The sequence below is a fragment of the Pelodiscus sinensis genome, chromosome 13 (genome assembly GCF_052426305.1).
Source record: "Pelodiscus sinensis isolate ZL-2025 chromosome 13, ASM5242630v1, whole genome shotgun sequence".
NCBI lineage: Eukaryota > Metazoa > Chordata > Testudines > Trionychidae > Pelodiscus > Pelodiscus sinensis.
Genome location: NC_143064.1, coordinates 18,804,900 through 18,822,860, shown reverse-complemented (window position 1 = coordinate 18,822,860; position 17,961 = coordinate 18,804,900).

Below are 17,961 nucleotides of genomic sequence, written 5' to 3'. Positions count from 1 at the left end.
CTTGCCATGAAAATCCAGCTTAAAAGTGGGTTGATAATTGCACCATTGACCCAGTAAGAAATTTTTACAACTTGGATTTCAGGAACAATGATGTCAACATGGCTGCTGAAACAGGCATGAAAAAAGCTGTTTCATGGTTCACAGAAAGGTGACTTCTAAGGAACTCGGTGGGAGTTTTTCCAAGTAGAGACACTTTCAGACTGAGCCCTAATGAGTGCATGCTTTTTTCACTCTCTCTTGCTCTCTCTCGCTCTCTCTCATCTTTGTATTTTACTAATTTCATTGTATGCTCAATAGTCTTGTTATATTTTATTATTAAGCACCTTCTTTATCACTTATGCTTGGCTAAATCCACCACCCAACTCTATTCATAGTCGTTCTTCTTCGAGTGGTTCCTGTGGGTGCTCCACTCTAGGTGTCAGGCTTGTCCTAGTTGGAGGATTTTTACTGCTGTAGTCGACCAGACTGCGCATGCGTCGTTCACGCCCTTTCCAACGTCGCACGAACCAGCTCCTTGCCAGTTCCTCTCAACCGTCCTCGGTTGCTGGTGGAGCTCCATTTCTCTCCTCAGAGAGAAGGCTGTTTCTGGAAAGAAAGTTGTAAATTTGTTAGTCTTAGTTCTCTTAGGTGGGTAGTTAGTTAGTTAGTTAGAATTGTTCTCATTATACTGTTAAAAAAATTCAGTTTGTTACTTGTTACTTTAGTTATTGTTAGTTAGTTAGTTAGTTAGTTAGGTTGTTTAATTGGCATCCCATTTGGACCAGAGCCAATATGCCTGGTTCTCCAGGTTTTAAAAAATGCTCCCTTTGTAGGGAAGCGATGCCGGCTTCAGATGGCCACGCCGCATATATACGCTGCCTCAGGGAGTTGCATGTTCCCCAAAAATGTGCCCACTGCTCCAAACTCACTGCGAGAGCACTAAGGGACAAGGAAATGCGACTGAAGCTCATTCTCTTTGACAAGGCTCTGCAGCCTTCAGACATTACCCCACAGGACTTGGCCACGGCGCAAAAAAGGAGGGCGTCATCTCCTGGGGTGATGGTCTCAAAGAAGAAAAGATTCTCCCTAGCTCGCTCCTTACTCACTGCTCCCATGCCCAGAGTCAGTCAGGGAGATAAGCCGGGCACCTTGGGGATTGTCCCACAGTCCGCTAAGACAGCAGTACGGGCTAGTCTGGCAGCATCCACGCCATCAATGTGTGCCGCATTGGCACCAGCACCGTCGCCTGTAACCAAAACAGGGCACAGACAGGATGATGCCCTCAGATCAATGGCATTCGAGCCACTGGCGACTATTCCAATGCAAATGTTAACTATGAAACTAGTTTTCCTGCTTGCTATCACTTCAGCATGCAGAGTGAGTGAGCTGGCGGCATTAATGGCAACTCCTCCTTTCACTTCTTTTTCCAAAGATTAGGTTACATTGCGATTACACCCTGCATTTACCCCCAAGGTCTGCTCATCTTTTCATATCAATGAACCCATTGTTCTTACATCCATCTATCCTAAGCCTCATTCTTCGTGGAACAATGCCTTATTGCACATGCTCGACGTCCATTGAGTGCTCTCCTTTTATATTGACAGAACTCGGCAATGGCAACACATGGACAGACTCTTAGTATTGACTGCACAGTGCTCCAAAGGCAACACACTTTCTAGCCAACGTATTGCCAGACTCATTAGCCTCTGTATTACCACATGCCACTCGATCCGAGGCAGACCCCTTCTCTCACAACCTATTGCACACTCTACAAGAGCAGTAGCGGCCTCCATGGCCTCTGCCAGGGTGATATATGTCGAGCAGCCACATGGTCTTCCAGTACACCTAGGCTGTGTCTACACTGCACCCCTTTTCCGGAAAAGGGATGTAGAGGAGACAAGTCGGAATTGCAAATGAAGCGGGGATTTGAATTTCCCGTGCTTCATTTGCATAATGGCGGCCGCCGCTTTTTTTCGAAATGGGGATTTTTCAGGGAAAAAAGGCAATTTAGACAGGGCATTTTCGACAGAAATGCCATGTTTCAAAACATCCTATACTCCTCGGGAAATTTGCATAATAATAAAAGGACATTTATTTAACAAATAATGGAGATTTGGTTGAAAGATGGGAACACATAAATTTCCCTTAGAACTGGAAAACTCAGCATGCAGCTATTCTCTTCAAGCTTTTCACTGCAGAGCTCAGCTTCCTTCCTCGTGAGTGCCTCCATTTTTTACATGACATGTAAATGTGGTAGGGCAGGTCTACACTAGCCCATAGAGAAAACTCCCTACCTACTTCCTGCCTGATGTGATATTTATATGCTGCTCTCAGAATATGGAAAACCTAAAAATAAATGCACTGAGTACCAGCAGCAAGACTGCTAATCTGCCACATTCTTTCCATGCCATCTTACTGAAAACTGGGAGCAGAAGGATCTTCAGGGGAGATATAGCTTTCAAGAGTGTGGTGACAATAGCTGAAGGTATGTTCACTCACAACAGGTCATCTACACTCCTGGAAATAAACAAGGAACTCACTTGATATAAACATGAGTTTTGCTTGTGTATCAAGGTTACTATATGCCCCCCTAGTTTGATCTGAAAAGTAAGGTGTTGCATATTTTCAGTCTAATAATTGCACTTACTACTTAATATCCTCCCTAACATTTTCATTCACAGATTGCAGAGCAGACATGTATCATGACTGAGCAAAACATACTTCCCTTTTCAGCATTCTGGACTCTATAGCAGAAAGCCCAAAAGAAATTTGCATCATAAAAAGCAAATATGGGTAAATCAATAGTAGCTGAGTAGGTCTGCTTTAAAAATTCTTAAGAATATACTCCAGTTCCAGACTGAGAACAGAGACATGAAATTTCAGCCCTAACAGTGGTTTTTTGGGGGGGGATTAAAAGGGAAAGTTGCAAGTCAGTTGTAATAAAGTCTAAGAAAAACATTTTTTTTCTGTACTGTAATTTAATACAATCCTGTTGTGGGGGGAAGCCAATAATCATACAACTATTATATAATACACCACTGTGGTTAATCAGAAGAACAAAGGAGAAAGGAAAAAATGTATATCTTAAAAAATGTTCAGACATTCTTTAATAAATAAAGTTAATGCTGTCATTAGTGGCAGCTCTCAGGAAAACTTTTATCTATTTTTTCCTATGGATAAGCACTCTTCTGGGAGATGAATATTGCTGCAGTCATATTGTGCTTTCAGTTAATGAGATGTGGATTCTATTTGTTAGAGTTTTATGGTAATGAAGCTTATAATTTACTGACAAACTGGCTTGCTTTCAAAACATTCTCTTACTGCTATGACATTTTTTATTTTCGTCAGAAACATTGATGTGCTAATTTGCGTGGTGATGGCAGCAGACATGTACCTTCACAGAAAGGCACCAAAAACATGAACTGGGATAAAAAAGACACACACACACAGAAGGGTGGCATGATGGGTTCTGTTTTGAAGAGGCCCCGAAAGCCAGAAATAAATTAATAAAGGGTAGAGCTTTTGATGAAGTGTGTTCTGATATGTCCTTCATATGAAGTGTTCTAAAGATATTTCATCATGTTCCACCACAAATTTGATATTAGCAAAGTCTGAAATTCATCCCACTCAACCCCCTGGGAATCACTTAAGTCCAGTGCCAGATTTTTTAGATGGAGTTGCAGGTACAAGTTGCAGGCACATGTGAAATATTAAGCATTTTAGTAGTTCCATTGATTTCAACTACTCACATGATTAAAGTAATAGCCATAGTGAAGTACCTTTCTGAATCAGGATTCTTTGCAGAATCAGAGCCAAACTTTTCAGAAATAGACATAAAACATGATTTTTGTTGTTTTTTAATTTCCCAACTTGTAGTACCTAAATGATGAGAGATTTGCTAAAACTTTGCAGAGCAATTCTCCATCAGGAATCCGTGCAATCACTGTAAAAGAGGATGTATTATGTTTGCTTTTTCTTTAGTATAATTCTCAGGTATTATTATGGATTTGGGCATTCAGAGCTCACATTCAATGTCTAGCATGTGATGAATGGATCTCCTGGCCCATTTTTTAGCCAAACGGTTCTCGTGATCCTCCAAATTTTACCCTGAACTTGAAACATTGTGCATCTTTAAATCAGGACCTATATTTTTAAAATGTGTACATGGAGTTGGTTTTCTAAAGCTTTATTTAAGTGCTAAGTAAGTGGCCGGTTGAGTACCCGATAACAAAAAGCATGTTAAAAATCAAACTATTTATTTATTCACCTAAACATTGACTTAAAAGACTCACTTTAGGCAAAGAATTTTAAAAGCATCTTGGCTTTGGAATGTAACATATTGGAAAACAAAATGAAATTTACAATTACAGTAAATATTATGTATTCAGTCAGCAAGGTGTTGATCCAAAATCATGTTATAATTATATATTAGAAGCAAAAGAGCATTCTAATGAGATGCTGCTAATCTTTACATAGCCTTTGTTAATTTAAGATAAAATTAATTTATTTGTATAAATATATGTTAATATAATAGATTGCTGTTTAGGAACCTTTATTTTTTTCATCTTTGTCCGTTACGATGAGCAATAATGTAAAACAGGTCAAAACTGTACTAAATAATGTAGGTACGTATCTGTGACCTCTCTCAAAGCCTATTTTTTTCAATGCAAAGACTTCCATTGACTATCGTGGATTTTCAGTTAAATTTTAAGGGCTTAATCTAGTGAAAAAAAATACCTTTATCTTTATCAGTTGCTGTCCCATAGAATTTCTATGGGTCACTTCTATATTTCTTACTTGACCTGACTTCTGAGGATAACATCAGTGGAATGTAGACTGACTACTATCTATTTGTTCTAAGTTGTTCAAGGCAAGGATTAGCTTATTTTCTGTGCCTGTATAGCACCCAGCACAATGGGAACGCAATCCATTATTAGGGCTTTTCAATGGTACCACAATATAAAGAATTAATTATAAGCAATACAAACAAATATTAGGGGCTATATTTTTACTATTAGGATTGCCCTATTGCAAAGTGACCTGTATGCCTCATTTGTGTGCACAAATTAACAAACTACACAGATAATATTGACCATCTTGCCCTTTGTCTTTCTAATTCACCTAAAGTAATTCACAAAGGGCTTTCCAAAATGAAAATGTCCTATATGTAAAAAAAATAAATAAAATGGAAAAAATCACCAAATAGCATTATATAGCAAATATTGGGTTAAGCATTTGCTGCAACTATATCAAATATTAGAATAGTGATAGAAATGTAGCCGTGTTAGTCTGGGGTAGTTGAAGCAAAATGCAGGACAATGTAGCACTTTAAAGACTAACAAGATGGTTTATAAGATGATGAGCTTTCGTGGGCCAGACCCACTTCTGTACGTGTGTTTTATGAGTATATGTTGTATATAAACATTCCGAGGAAAGTGTGAGAATATAAAGAATATTTTTCTGAGATGAAACAATTAACTTAGGCCTATTCTATGCTGCCACGGTCCATTGACCTAAGTTATATAACTTCAGCTATGTGAATCACAGCTGAAGTTGAGGTTCTTAGATCTGTTTACCACAGTATCTTCACTATGGGAAGTCAACAGCTGACACTCTCCCATTGACTCTACTTATTCTTCTGGGGTTTGGTGGAGTACTGGAGTCGATGGGAGAGTGCTCAGTGGCAGGACTGCCAATGGGTGAGGAGGTGGCAAAAGGGGCAGTTGCCTCATGGCATGGTAAATCAAGGGGGGCCAGATCTCCTAGACACCACTGTTAGCACTGCCCTGGGCCTTTTAAATTGCTGCTGTGAGGGCTGAGTAGGGCATGCTGCCCTATGGGGCTATGTCTACACTATAACTTTTTCCACAAGAGGCAATGCAAATGAAGCAGGGATTAGCATTTTCTCACACTTCATTTGCATACTCTCTTTCGTTCTGTTTTTGTGCTAGGGGGTTTTGCGTAAAAACAGGCAGAGTGGCCATGGCTGTTTTGCGCAAAACCCCCTTTTTCTGCAAGATCTTTATGCCTCTCTGGGACAGGCATAGAATAGGGCATAAGGATCTTGCAGAAAAAGGGTTTTTAGTGCAAAACAGCCACAGCCACACGAAAAAACCCCTAGCGCAAAAATGGAACGAAAGAGAGTATGCAAATGAAGTGTGAGAAAATGCTAATCCGTGCTTCATTTGCATTGCCTCTTGCGGAAAAAGCTATAGTGTAGACATAGCCTGGGTGACACAGGGGGTTGGCTGCTCGACCCCTGGCCCTCCGCTCAAGGCCCTACCCCTTCTGGGAGCACAAAGCCAGCTCCCCTTTCCTAGGGGCCCACGGAGGTTGTTGGTTCCCCTGCTCAATGGTCAATGTGTCATCTCTAGAATAGACATGATAAATTGACCCCCCCCTCCCCCGGATTGATTGCTACCTATATTGAAGACATTCCGTTGGCACCTTCTTGGACCAACTTCTCCCAACTATCACATTTTGTGCTTCATGTTTTGTGCAAGTCAAAAACAGCTCTATTCCTCCAAGGCAATTGATTAACATTGACCAGTTTTTTCTCAGTTTCTGTTCAAACTAATGTTGCCAGATTAACAACACAATTATTTGCAGTGGGACGAGCCTGTTATTTGATTAAGATAAAATAAAGCTGTCCATGAAAAAGCAACTTGTTTGCACAATTGCAACAGTATAGAACTGACTCCTGGGTTTTAATTTATGTAGGGATGAAATAATTCCCTTTCCTGACAAAATAAAACATCCATTTTGTTGTTAATGTATCTTATTCACTTTGAATGGGTGAAATGCTAGTGATTTTCTTTAGTAAACTTTGCACTAGGGAGGGAATTTGCTAATGTGGTGTGGTGGAAAAAGCTTGAAATTGCCCTAAATGATTGTGATAAAAGCCTGTGGTGTCTAATTATTTCTTTAATCACAATGGTCCCAATTATATTCTACATTTGTATATATACAAAAAAAAGGATCAAGTAACAAAAAAACAAGTATTCTTTAATTAAAATTTCAATTTCAAGTTTGCTATTAAAATAAAATTAGCATTTCTAGAGAGAGACAGCATAGTCAGCTGCCAGGAGCGTTGGTCCAAAAATCTGCATGTTAATTGACTTCTTTTGAAGTGTATATTACATGTGTTCACATAATGCTCTTAGATATGTTTTTATACAACCAGGAGGAATCCCTGAGGGCATTAGGTTGACTTAACATGGTTTCCCCAAAAAGAATGCTGCATTTTAATTGGTACTTCTAGAGTGTAAACACGTATGGAAGGCCTGCTGTCTGGATGGAAATAACTCTTAGCAGTCGTTTGCCTTTAGTTGACAATTTAACTGGTTGATACATTTTTAATTATAGCACCCTCAAGCTTTTAAAGAAGTGTTGTTAGGTCTAAGCACAGAAAATCTCTGAGGCAAGATTTCCTATTGCTTTGTGTCAGGATGATATAACTTTGCTTCAGGCATTGCTACAGGCAGAAAATACTTTTAGTGGATTAAAAGAACAAGACAGATAGGCATCTATAAGTTGATAACCATTATTAGGTTGTTTTTCGATTAAAACTATTTTAATGCACACAACCATAAAACATTATGATGATGCTATATGATTTTAAATATTGATGTCTTCAGTAGAGCGTAATGATTCTAAAAGAGCATCTGTGGTTTATTGAGTTGAAACCATTTTTGTAAACTTGAATTTTGCAAGAAACAACAATGGTTCTAGTGGAGTTTATGCTTTTAGTGGCTAAAAGCAATACTTCTCTCAACCTCAGGTCTGAATTTAACCTGACACACATATGTTATAATATGTTATAGCTTCCTGAATATATTCTATAGAACAATATTTTTCATATTTAAATTTTTCTAAAGTTTTGTTTTAAAATAAATTGTAATTTCAATAATTGTAGTTTCTTGATTATGAAATAATATATCACAAGTAAAAGGAAACTAACAGGAAAAAATTGCTGACGATGTAGAGTATATTTGGTATTTATTTTTATACAGTATTATGGTAAGATGTTGAGGCCCCATTTGGGATTGTGCTACCTTGTGCTAAGCACTGTACTAACACATGGTGACAGTTCCTATCCCCAAAGACTTGACTTAATTTAACTAGATAAGACAGAAAAAAGGTGGAGAAAACAAAACAGAGGCACAGAAATGTGAAGTGACTTTCCCAAGGGCACCCAGCAGATCAGTGACAAAGCTAGGAATAAACTAGGTGTCCTGACTTCCTGTCCTTATCCACTAGCCCATCCTGCCCATCCTTGCATAGGCTGCAGTGGCTGAAGCAATAAGAAAAGTACTTTATGGGCAATGTTCTTGTAACAAAGGGGGGGGGAGGCACGTTGGAAACAGGAGCGCCCTGAAGATTCCATAGTAGCTGAATCTCACTTCAGTTTTTTCATGCCACTATACACACTGGAGCACACAGAGAGAAATTTACTTGAACAGAATTATTGCTAAATGGTAGCTGTTCAAAAATCAGTTTTTACCAATTGTTCTTAGCATCTGAGGTTATTGCTGCTTCCCCCATACTTAGAAAGGAAGGTATCTGAGCAAACTCTTTAGGAATGCTAGGCAAATACTAACTTTTTAATAATTACTATTCTGTGCATTTTAGCTGATATAGCAGTAATGCCCAAACTTTTCCTGTTGCACTCATCCTTATCAGTAATGGAATCTGTCTGCGCCTCCCCCCCATTATAGCACAGTTGGCTCAGCAGGGGAGCATGGGATGACAGTGGAGGAAGGGGCAGGGGGGACTGGAGATGGGGGAGGAGGTAGGATTGGAGGCAGAGATGGACTGGGGGCAGAGGGAGAATGAGGGTAGACCTGGACAGAAAAGGGGAGGCGGGGGGGAGCACAGCTGTATCTGGGGCTAGAGCTAGTCTGGGAGGTGGATCAGGGGACAGATTAAAGTGGCAATCAAGTGGAGAGCTGAGCTGGGGGCAGAGCTCAGTTGGATGGTTCTCCTGTCCTGTCCCCTTAGGGGGCACTCTGGTCCCTGCCACATGCCCCCCTGAATGTTTCTCCATGTCTCCATATAGGGCACACTTCACACTATGGGGACCATTGTAACATAGCATCAGAACAAAGTGAAGATATTTAGGCCTTATAGTTTTCTTGAGTCTCAGGATAGGAAGAAAAATAATTTTGAGACCTTGAAAAATCCACCTGAGAGACGTTCTGCTGTATTTATTTTTCCATGTAAATGCAGAATTTGTGCACTCAGTATAGACAGTTTTGAAAATGTAGCTTATAATTCTCGAAGAGAGAGAAATAGAAGCCCAATTATTCGCTAAAATGACAGAAATAAATCTCTCCTTGAGTGCTGCTTTTTACAGTGTTATCCACAATTGAGGCAAAAGTCAGATTGTCAGCAAGATAAATGTGTTACATTGATTCAGATAATGCTGAAAATGATTGCACTAGTTTACAGCATACTTGTAAATTAAGTATGGGATGGTGAAAAGTCACAGAATAATCACCCCTTTTGAATAAGATTATAACAAATTTTGACAGGCTCCTTTGGAAAAGTATTCTGTTACAAATGACTGATTACTAGATCTGAGAAGTAATCAGACATATTACTGATCACCATCACATAGAAATCCTAAATGATAGATTACTCTGAGTTTTCTATGGTGTCATGTGATTAACTTGCATAGTTACATAGTGCTTTGCTTTATGATTCTCTATCATCTATGCTCTGAAGATGAGAATTATACAACTGCTAAAAACAAAACAAAAAAAGTAGTAGAAATTACTTAGTTTGCAGCCTGAAAGCAAATCAAATGACTTTTCAGGACAGCATGCTCTAAAGATTAATCTGCTATAACTTTAAAAGGGGAAAATGTAAACGGTAAAAATATTTATATAATGAGACATTTTCCTAACAGTGCACACTAGAGGGTACTAATATTCAATGCAGAACCCATGTTCAGTTCATTTAAGATTTTGAAAATATGCGAAGTGAAAGAGGGAGTTTTAAGAGCTTCCTTTTTTCCCCTGACACTTTTTCCAGGCACCTGAGATGCCCCCTTTTTCTCTATGAGGTTTCTTTTCCTCAATGAACAATATGTTAATTAATTTTAAGAAGGCAGCACTAGTCAAGGAAATCTGCTGGTCACGCTCACAGAGAGGAACAAAAGCTATTGGCCTCCATCGTCCCCCTCCATCTTGCCCCCCATTTGGCCTACAGAGTAAGAGCAGCTGGTACACAGTGAATTGTAGTTCAGATCTCCTGTCTGAGGGTGGCAGAATTGGACTAAAACAACTCTTAAGGCAGGGCTACTGAACTTTGGAAGCCCCAGAAGCCACAATGATACTCACTGTATACGCTGAGGGCCGAAACTGAAGTGTGGTTGCATATACATACAAATATATGTGCAAATATACTCAAATACCTTCTTTCACACTGACAGGCATGAATACAAAGATTAACGTAAGACTACACAACACACAGGCCCCATGTAATTCAGTTCTGCTGATATTAATAAAATGCAATATTTACCCAATTTCCACCCATATCACGGCACTTTTAATGAGCAATGACAGTGCAAGAATTTTACTACTAAAACACACAGCAACAGAAAACCATTATATTGACTACTTTTTAGTTTTGGCTCCTGCTCGTGGGCCGCATGTTGGCCCCTGAATAAACCCAAATCGCACAAGGGGCCACAAACAGGGCTGCTCTACGGGCTTGTCTTTACTACACAGTGAATGAACCACATAATCTGTGGTTGATTTTTCACACCTGCATAGATGTGATAAATTGATCTCCGAGAGCTGACCTATGGATGCTGGTATTCCATCAAGACAAGAAGAATAGCCAAAGTCTGTGGGAGAGCAGCCCCCATTGACCTTAGCACATGGAAGACACACTGTAAATATGTCAACTTCAGATACATTATTTCCATAGCTGAAGTTGCATAGCTTAGATAGATGGGGATGGGAGAAAGGTTAGAGTAGACAAGGATGTAAAAGGCCTCATGCCTATCACCTAAGGGATTGTAGTCAAAACAAGGGCCAGAATTGCAGTCTAAGTGATGACTGGGTCTTTTAAAATTTGCTCTAAGGTTATTTTTAGATAAGTAATCTGATTACATTTAATTAATTACTGCAATTGGTTAGTTTTGTCACCGGTATCTTGATCACCTGATGAAAATACTGGATTTCAGGAAGGCAGATTTTGGTAAACTCATAGAGCTGGTATGTGAGGTTCCATGGAAAGCAAGACTAAGGGGGAAAGCAATGAAGACAGTTGGTAGTTTTTCAAAGGGACATTATTAAGGTCCCCAAAACAAGTTATTCCATTGCATAGGAAAGATAGAATATATGGCAAAAGACTGCCTTGGCTTAACCAGGAGATCTCGCATGATCTAAAAATCAAAAAGGAGTCATATAAAAAGTGGAAACTAGGACAAATTACTAAGGATGAATATAAGCGAACAATACAGGTATGCAGGAGCAAGATTAGAAAGGCAAAGGCACAAAACAAGCTCAAACTAGCTACAGATGTAAAAGGTAACAAGAAGACTTTCTATAAATATATTAGAAGCAAGAGGAAGACCAAGGACAGGCTAGGCCCATTGCTCAGTGAGGAGGGAGAAACAGTAACTGAAAATTAGGAAATGGCAGAGTTGCTTAATGACTTCTTTGTTTCAGTCTTCACCAAGAAGTCTGATAATGAAAGAATGCCTAACAAAGTGAATAATAGTGGGAATAGGGTAAGTTTAGAAGATAAAATAAAAAAAGAACAAGTTAGATGTCTGCAATTCACCAGGGCTTGATGAAATGCATCCTAGAATACAGCCGGCATGGATTTGTAAAGAACAAATCATGTCAAACCAATCTGATAGCTTTCTTTGATAAGATACAAGTCTTGTGGATAAAGGAAGAGTGGTGGATGTGTTATACCTAGACTTTAGTAAGGCATTTGATGAGGTCTCGCATGATCTTCTTATCAATAAACTAGGTAAATACAACTTGGATGGGGCTACTATAAGGTGGGTGCATAACTGGCTGGATAACCGTTCTCAGAGATTAGTTATTAATGGTTCACAATCTTTCTGGAAGGGCATAGCAAGTGGGGTTCCGCAGGGGTCTTTTTTGGGTCCGGTTCTGTCAATATCTTCATCAACTATTTAGAAATTGGCAGAGACTGTATGCTTATTAAGTTTGCAGATGATACCAAGCTGGGAGGGGTTGCAACTGCTTTAGACAAAAGAGTCATAATTCAAAATGATCTGGACAAACTAGAGTAATGGTCAGAGGTAAATAGGATGAAGTTTAATAAGGACAAATGCAAAGTACTCCACTTAAGAAGGAACAATCAGTTTCACACATACAGAATGAGAAGTGACTGTCTAGGAAGGAATACTGCAGAAAGAGATCTAGGGGTCAGAGTGGACCACAAGCTAAATATGAGTCAACAGTGTGACGCTGTAGCAAAAAAAGCAAACATGATTCTGGGATGCATTAATGGGAGTGTTGTGAGCAAGACACGAGAAGTCATTCTTCGGCTCTACTCTGTCCTCAGTTGGAGTACTGTGTCCAGTTCTGGGCACCACATTTCAAGAAAGATGTGGAGAAATTGGAGAAGGTCCAGAGAAGAGCAACAAGAATGATTAAAGTCTAGAGAACATGACCGATGAAGGAAGACTGAAAGAACTGGGCTTGTTTAGTTTGGAAAGAAGAAGAGTAAGAGAGGACATGATAGTGGTTTTCAGGTATCTAAAAGGGTGTCACAAGGAGGAGGGAGAAAAATTGTTCTCCTTAGCCTCTGAGGAGAGGACAAGAAGCAATGGGCTTAAACTGCAGCAAGGGAGGTTTAGGTTGGACATTAGGAAAAACTTGCTAACTGTCAGGATGGTTAAACACTGGAATAAGTTGCCTAGGGAGGTTGTGGAATCCCCATCTCTGGAGATATTTAAGAGCAGGATAGATAAACTTCTATCAGAGATGGTCTAGATCAGGGCTACTCAACCTTGGAAGCTCTGGGGACCACAATGATACTCACAGCACATGCTGAGAGCTGCAACTTAAGTGTGGTTACATATACATGCAAATATATTCTAATAACTTTTCACACTGACAGACATGAATACAAAGCCCAGCAGTCCCAGCACCTTCCCTCTCGGGGTTAGAAACACCAACACCCTGAACCTGGTCTGTTCCAGCCAGCCTGTCCGCTTTCATCTTTCAGTGCTCACCTCGCCTGGGAGATGCCTCACCGTTGTGGAGTGTGTTCCCAATGGAGGCTATGTTCAAAGGATCCCACCTGTGGGCCATGTGTTGAGCTCCATACAAACCTAAACGGCCCCACGGGCTCCAAACAAATGGGTTGTGGGCTACATGTGGCCCACGGGATGTATGTTGAGTAGCCCTGGTCTAGATGGTACTTACTGCCGTGAGCATAGGGGACTGAACTCAGTGACCTCTCGAGGTCCCCTCCGGTTCTAGTGTTCTATGAGTCTATGATTCTTAAGTACCCATACAATGAAAAATGGATGAAAGTATTAAGAGATTTCCAGCTCTCATTGAGTTATGGAGTTTATCAATTTTCAATACCAGATGCTTAGGTGACAGTAACAAATTATTTTAGGTTTCCCGGAATAGGTTACGGTGATTATCCATCTCAAATACACTGTTCAGAGTTTCGTTGTTAGACACTGTTAATCTTATCTTGTCAGCTTCTATATTAGGCTTGCTTTTGCTGTGTCACATTTCACTTGGGGTATGTCTACACTACAGCGCTAATTCGAACTAACTTAGTTTGAATTAGTTAATTCGAACTAAGCTAATTCGAATTAGCGCATCCAGACTTAAAAACTAGTTCGAATTAGTGTTTTGCTAATTTGAACTAGCATGTCCACACTGAGTGGACCCTGAACCGAGGTTAAGGATGGCTGGAAGCAGTGTCGGAAGGGCATCAGAGTAGGACTTAGACCATGGAGCAGCTGTCTCAGGCTAGCCGAGGGCTGTGCTTAAAGGGACCCGACCCCCACCCCGGACAGACAGTTCTCAGGGGTTCCCCGCTTGCAAAGCAGTCCTGGCTTGGAGTACCCTGAGTGCCCACACTCGGCACATCACAGCACTCGGCCATCAGCCTGGCTGCACTTGCCACATGCTGCCATCCGGAGAGGGGGGTCAATTGGGGGACTGCAGGAGAGCTTCCACCCCAAGGAGCCTGCAGAGCCACCCCAGTCCTCCCCATCGGGGGCTCGTACCCCATTCCTCCCTCACCTCCTTCCACTTACCCCTCCATAGCCCCCTGTCCTGATGTACAAAATAAAGGACACGTGTGTTCAAAAATAGAAACTCTCTTTATTGAACAAAACTCAGGGAGACTGGGAAAAGGAGGTGGGAGAGGGGAGGGCAACTAAAATGATCAGGGGTTTGGAACAGGTCCCATATGAAGAGAGGCTAAAGAGACCGGGACCTTTCAGCTTAGAAAAGAGGAGACTGAGGGGGGATATGATAGAGGTCTATAAAAGCATGAGTGGCATGGAGAGGGTGCATAAAGTAAAGTTCTTCATTAGTTCCCATAATAGAAGGACTAGAGGACACCAAATGAAATGAATGGGTAGCAGGCTTCAAACTAATAACAGAAAGTTGTTCTTCACAAAGCAAAGAGTCAACCTGTGGAACTCCGTGCTGCAGGAGGCTGTGAAGGCTAGAACTATAACAGAGTTTAAAGAGAAGTGAGATAAAGTGATGGAGGTTGGGTCCATGGGGTGCTATTAGCCAGGGGCTAGGAATGGTGTCCCTGGCCTCTGTTTGTGGAAGTCTGGACATGGATGGCATGAAACAAATGGCTTGGTCATTGTCTTTGGTCCATCCCCTCTGGGGTACCTAGTGTTGGCCGCTGTCGGCAGACAGGCTACTGGGCTAGATGGACCTTTGGTCTGACCCAGGACAGCCATTCTAAGCTCAGGGCTCAGGGATGGGGGTCTCAGTGGACCACCTTGATTTTCATGCCAACCTGCTCCTGGGTGGCCAGCCTGGCAGCTATCCTGTCCTAGACGGCCACTTTCCTGTGTCTAGTGTGGAGGTCGTGGATGAGGTCCATGATGTCTGCACTAGCCCAGGCGGGTGCCGCCTCTTGCGGACCTGGGCAAGCTCCCGGGAGCCGCCAGCCTGGTCCCGGGAAGAGGCGGAGGGCTGGGGGGCATCGGGTGGCTGGCTCGTGCCGTGCCAGGTGCAGGGTCTGCTGGCTGGGTGCTGGCAGGCTTGCACCTGGCATGGGCACCGTAGCCATCCCGTGCCCCTTTAAGGGCTCCGGGGCCGGTAGGGGGGCAGAAGAGTTTTCCTGGTGGTGCCCAGAGTGGCCACCAGGGAAAGCTGGGGAGGGCTAGCCTCCCACTAGTTCGAATTAAGTGGCTACACAGCTACTAGTTAATTCGAACTAGGCATTAGTCCTCGGAGAATGAGGTTTACCTAGTTCGAATTAAGCGCACTGCTAGTTCGAATTAAGTTCTAACTAGCGGTTTGCATGTGTAGCGCCTATCAAAGTTAATTCGAACTAACGCCTGTTAGTTCTAATTAACTTTGTAGTGTAGACATACCCTTGGAGAGTCATTTTCCTTGTAGATTATCACCTTGTGCAATAGTACAGCATGAGAAAATGCTTTACAAAATGTGCAAAGGAACTTTTGTACACTAGGTTGAGAATAGATTCCTTCTAGGATCAGAGGCTGGGACTCACATAGTGGATGGCTGTTTTTTTTAAGACGGGAAGATTTTTCTATCTGCAAATGACATGTGAATATATTTGCCTCTTTTACCTTCCTACATATACTATTAATAAAGTCTTCATTAACCCACTGCAATGCCATGACACCTAGAATCCTTCTGCTTAGTGTACTTAGATATTTTTTGCTGTTTGTCAAAACAAACTTGATTGAGAGCCGTAAGTTAAAATGTTCCTGGCTTCACAAGTCTGGTGTACAAGGAAGTTGAAGGACGTCTAGACACTTTTGATATCTTTCCCCTGATATTTATTTGAGCCTGTAAAGCACAACCCAGGAAAAAAACAGCGCTAAAGCACTGGGGGATGGGCAGAAGACATTCCATTTCAAGGAGGTAGGATTTGTTTCTGAGCTCCACCTCCTAAGCTTTCAGAAACTGCAGGATTCGTTGTTCTTACTGTGCTTGCTGGCTGTACAAAGTGGGAAAACCACTTCCTGCTCCCTTTTAAGAACTGTGTGGCTCTTGAGAAATAGGGAGGGAATTTAGTGCTTCTCAGTATTCTTACAGTTTTACAGAAACCACAATACGGGTGAATCATCCTTTCATCCTACAACAGGACATTGTGCCTTCTTACAGCTATGTTGTCCCTTGCCATAGCAGAAGCTTACTGACAAGGTGGTAACATTCATTTTCTTTTAGGTAATGATGATAGTGTTATTGCTCTTCTACTGTACATCTTAGCCATAGTCACTTTGAGAAAGAGGTATTCTCACAATCATTAAAGAAGAAGGGATGTGAAATGATCTGTTTACTGCCTGACTCTTTTCTCTTGGAAAGTAATTTAAAACATCAGGGAAGCAGAATTGTTGGAGGGTTTTTTCCTGCAAACATGTCTTCCTGTGTATTCTATTACAGTAAAAACAAAGCTTTAAGAAAAGTTCTTCTGATCTCTTTCAGCAAACAAAGTGGTCCAAATAATGTGGAAGCATGAATTAATGCTGGAAGTTTTTATCTTATTCTGTTTGAGACTTTTAGGTTTTTTGTTAACGCATTGAAAGAACAAAACTCATTTAGTCTTGTTAATTTTAATCTTTTTTTGGAAAACAATCTCAAGTAGTAATTGGAATTGTTTATCTGTGAATCCATTTCAGTATTTGCTCTGTACATGTGATTATTAATATTTTTATGTTTGTAATTTATAACAGTTTAACTTTTAGCATTCTCTGACCTCTTCCAGCTGCTTTGTTCCAAACCTGTGTATACAAATGTGCCAGTGTGTCTATGTATTCAGATGGAGCTGTGTATACAGGTAGAAGGCACATGTTAATACGATGTTTAAGTGCTCCACACCAGAATAATTATTTAAACTATGCTCAGAAAGGCTGAATAATATAATGATTTTTAAGTTTATAAAACAATCCTTAGCTTGGGAAGGATAGGCATTAATACAGAGCTTTTCCCAGGAACATAGGAATTAACATACTACATCAGAACTGTGGTCTATTTAGCTCAGTAACCGGTCTCCAATAGTGGCAAGCAACAGATGCTTAAGAGAACCCACAGCTGCCAGATGTGGAATAATCTACCCCTCCACATTATGAAAGACTCATCATAATCCTTTCTAGTTAGAGATTGACTTAAGCCCCAAGACATGAGCTTTTATATTCCTTTCAATATTCATTTATCATTAACTATTATAACTCTGGATACTCTTGTTGTACGTATAAAAGTCCAAATCTCTTTGCATCTAACTTCTTAGCCTCAATAACATGAGGCAATAAGTTCCACAGTCTAATTACACATTGCATATTAAAAAAATCCTTTTCCGTTTTTAATTTAAAGAATGTTCACGTTCTTGTGTTATGAACAAGGAAAACTGTTAAATCTGCTTTTTCTATATCATTCATTATTTGATATATTTTGTATATCTCTGTCAAGCTGGAGGACTTCTTAATCTGACTCTTGTAATCCCCGTTTTAAAAGGAGAAAGGGAAGTTGAAGAGTGTTCTTCCGTTGACTTCCTCCTGTGTAGACAATGCCAAAAGCTGAATTAAGATATTTTGATTTAAACTACACAATTGATGTAGCATAGTTTAATTTGACTTTAGCCCTGCTGTGTAGACGTACCTTCTGAAACCTCTCTAATTCTGCAATATATTTTGAGAAAGGTGTATATCATGGCATTGTAATGTATTCCATATATATTTCCCATCTCATTTATTATACATTTAAATTTGTTGTTTGTATACTTGACCATATCCACACATTAAACAGA